We start from the raw sequence: 4,145 nt of genomic DNA on the forward strand, positions 1-4,145 counted from the left end.
GAAGTCTCGGATGAACTCCGTTTTTGTAAACAGAACAATAGTAGCAAAAACTAATCTGTTACAACGATAACTTAATGACAACCACGAATGTCAAGACCATATGGTCTTACTGAACATCGCCCTAGGTTGCCTTAAGCGCAAGTTTTAATTGTTGGTATGCTCTGTTAAGATATAAATGTATCATATTTCATAACAAATAAAGAATATTCTGAAGAATCGTCAGTCAATAGGTGACATTTTCGCAAAGAGATTAGTAGTACTGTTCTATTCATAATTCTGTGAACAGTTTATATGAACCTAGCATTTGGAAGATATTGATTGATAACAATAGGTTCTGTAAAATTTCAGTATACGTCCAATTTTGTGCAGTTGGGAAGTCCCGAAATATTACCGAATTTGATAAAAAAGGGAAATGATGAGAAAGCTAATGAAGAAAAACAACACGGAAGTACGTCAGATGTCATTTGTAGACTTCGAATTCGGTTCCTTGAAATGTTGACGACTCGAACTGTGCAAGGTAGTTTTTGTCTTTCATTCGTCTAGCTAATATGAATCATAAATGTCTGTCATAGAGTCCGAACTTTGCTTTTGTTTTGTTTTAAAATTTTCATTGCTAAGATTAGATATTGTCAATGAACTACATATAACAACGGAAAAAAGATCAAGAAAGTGTAATGTTTTTATGTTGAGCCCAACATACTGTTGGGCGCAACATATTGTGTTCGTATTGTTTCTTTCTCCTGTCAAATCTTGTAATCGACTCAGCTCGGTCGTCCCTGCACCAACTGAGCTGATATTTGGTATACAGGTAGAGTGGGTAAATACCCTCGGAGCCTTTTTAATTTTTTTTTCGATATTGACCTTGAAAGTGATTTTATTGAGGTTTTTCTGACCAAAAACGTACATTTTGGCCTCCTGTGCTCTGGAAATACGTCCAAATGACCTGAAATTTGCCATGGTGGTACATTGAACAAATATTCAAAGAATCACATTCGCACTTTTGGCATACAGCACTTCGAAATACGATTTTAGAGGGTGTTTTGGGAAGAAGATCGGCTATTTTCCTCATATGGGGTCACTGACCTATAGGTCACATCTTTATTCATCTGGCCGGGTGGACTAATTCGGTCAGCCAATGAGAGAGCGCAGATTTATCAAGCTCAACCTGATTGGTTGAAATAGTCAATTTAATTAGGGGCACTACTGGTGCAGGCACAACTTCACTACTAGTACTCCCTGGCTCCCACCCTTGTGTTGTTATTGTTGTGTCCTACTGAAGTTAAGTGCAATTGAGAAGGTTAAAAGCTTTTCTGGTGGTATTTTTCGACACACATGGTGTTTTTCTTATTTTAACACAGCATGGAAACAAAGATTTCCACAAGTTTGCAAGCTTGGACACTATGGTGAAACCTGACATTTCCTCGCTATGTAACGTTGGGTAACCTAAATTCGGGATTTTTCCGATAATGGTTGACTGAAATCAATCTAGCAGAACAATAAACCGTCCTTTTTTTCCATAATTCTGTCAGTATCATGTACTATCTTTGCACTAATCATATATATGGTAGATTTTGTCTCTAGTCGTGCTGACACCATAATATTTCAACTTGAAACTACCGTGCGCCGCACGCACAATTATGGTGCTGTCGGACAGGGGGGCACATTAATTCGGGAGAGAAGATTCGTCTTGAATATCTTACCGCTAATCACATTTTATACAGCAGCTATTCGTTCTATCCTTGGCTTGAGGAGAGTGCTATGGATATAGACGTGTCCAAGTAAAAAAAATACACGAAAAAACGGCCGTACCGCACACATCAGGCCAGTTCGGGAACAACCCGTGTGTTGAGTCGGTAGAACTTCACTCAAAGTCGGCCCATCGTCATCATCGGGCAACGTGTAACGTTACATTATTCATCGGGGCGTTAGCTGGATGCCGTAGCAATGGTAATACTACTATGTCCATGTGTTCCTTGTTGTGTTAGGAGCAAACTTTGAGGAAAATATATTCCTCAGTCCACTATCACACGCAGCATTTAGACAAAAAAGTGTTCCTCACAAACCTTTGTCGTCTGCTTGACAACAGGATTGTGGTTAACAATATGGCGGCGGGAAAATACACGTGCCGTAGGTTGTAGCAACAGAGAGGAGTTTTGATGATTGATCACACTTAGAATCCAGTTGCAGGTTAGCAAAAGAGATTGTAATAAGTTGTCTTATAAATAATTGTGTTTAGCAGGCAGGAGATGTGACATTTGTCTTATAAACCAGCGAACAACCGTGCTGGGTGATTCTCCCACGAAGCCCCCAGACTCTGTCAATAAGGGACGGAGAGTTTTTGACGTCGCCAACTTCTAATGCATGGTTATCGAAGCTTTTCAGCCAGTGTTCTGAATACGTTAGTCTATCTGCTTTGCATTGCTGGCGTTATAACTGATTTTGCATCTAGCACATATCCCTAAATACCCCGTTTTCGAAAAATCCCGACTTTAAGTACCCCACGAATTTAGGTTACCCAACGTACACTAATTTTCTACCCGTGTCTCTAAGATTGGACACCAGTGCAGTGAGCACAATAGTGCACACAAAGTGTCCAAAGTTTCCCACCTTAGGAAACATCCCGTGTCGGGACGTTGACAATAACATTAACATTAACAATAGGGAGTTGTGAAGTGCAAGAAAATTTACCTTGAGTAAGGAGGCCCTTGTTTCGAGTAATTGTTTAAAGTTTTTGGCTAAAAATGATGTAAACCTAAGAATTTTCAACCTCCTTGCGTAAACCCCTGTTACATGTCTACACTACCGGGCCGCGGGGAAGTCTTGAATAGCGGCGCTGATCGATAGCGTATTGAACAAAATATGCGGCGTAGCGTTGTACTGAAAAATAGTATTTTCATCGCAACCACTCGCGCTTGTTTAAAAAAAGCCGAAGATTTCACCACACACAATCGTCTGCAACTTGTTTTGTTTGTGGTAACGTTACCAGATAGTCGGCTTAAGCTTGATGGCGAAGTTTTGTTGGTCACCTTTTTACCTTCGCCGAGAAGGTTATGCAGAGGGTAGCGTTTGTTTGTTTGTGTGTGTGTTTGTTTGTTTGTTTGTTTGTAACGAACAGCATAACTCGAGAAGGCTTGGATGGATTGTCTTGATATTTGGTAGGTGGGTAGGTCTTGATGAGACATGGAAATGATTAGATTTTGGGCCCCCTAGCGGCTTGTTACGGTACTGCAGCGGAACTTCCTGTTTTGATATCTCGTGTTCTGGACAAGCTATGGAACTGATTTTTGAGTGGTAGACAGCTCTTTGGACAGAGAGTAAGTGGTATAGGTTTTGGCCCCCTAGCGGCTTTTTTGGAACTGCAGGAGCAGGTTTTGGTTCAGACTTTGAAAGGGAATAACTCAAGAAGGGCTTGATGGATGGTCATGAAGTTTGGTAAGTAGATAGCTTGAGTGATGATGTACATGATTAGATACTTAATATGCAAATCATTATCTAATTTGCATACTTAATGAGGAAAGTTTATACAGCCGCCAAATTCATTGGTAGGACTCTCAAACGTGTGACATATGTATCTGAGGAAGAGAGAAATACTAATAGATATCAACTATGCAAATGAGGACCTCATTTTCATAATTAATGAGAAAATACTTTAACTCAAGATGGGCTTGAATTTTGGTATGTAGATAGCTGACGTGATACTTTGTATGATTGAACGGTGATTATTTGCATAATTAATTTGCAAATTGACAATTTAAAAAACCTGCTGTGTTCCATGATATGACTATTCAAATATGTGACATTTGTAACTGAGGAAGAGAGGGATGTTGATAGATAGAAAATATGCAAATGTAGGCCTTATTCGCATAATTAATGAGTAACTTCGTTAATTCTATACAGGTAAATGATGGCAATTTCATAGTTGTGGCATTTGGAAGTTATGTGAAGGTAAACATAGTTGAATCAAATTATGTTGATAAGGACCTCATTTGCATAATTGATGATGTTAACATAACCTTCTTTGTTAAGCTCATACTTTGGACAACGTTTGTTATTTGGGTGAAGACGATCGACTAGTATGATATATAATTGATGAGAGACACTCCTAACATGTCAGTCATAAAGGTCAAAATCATTTGGCGAAGGTA

The sequence above is a fragment of the Branchiostoma lanceolatum genome, chromosome 19 (genome assembly GCF_035083965.1).
Source record: "Branchiostoma lanceolatum isolate klBraLanc5 chromosome 19, klBraLanc5.hap2, whole genome shotgun sequence".
Taxonomy (NCBI): domain Eukaryota; kingdom Metazoa; phylum Chordata; class Leptocardii; order Amphioxiformes; family Branchiostomatidae; genus Branchiostoma; species Branchiostoma lanceolatum.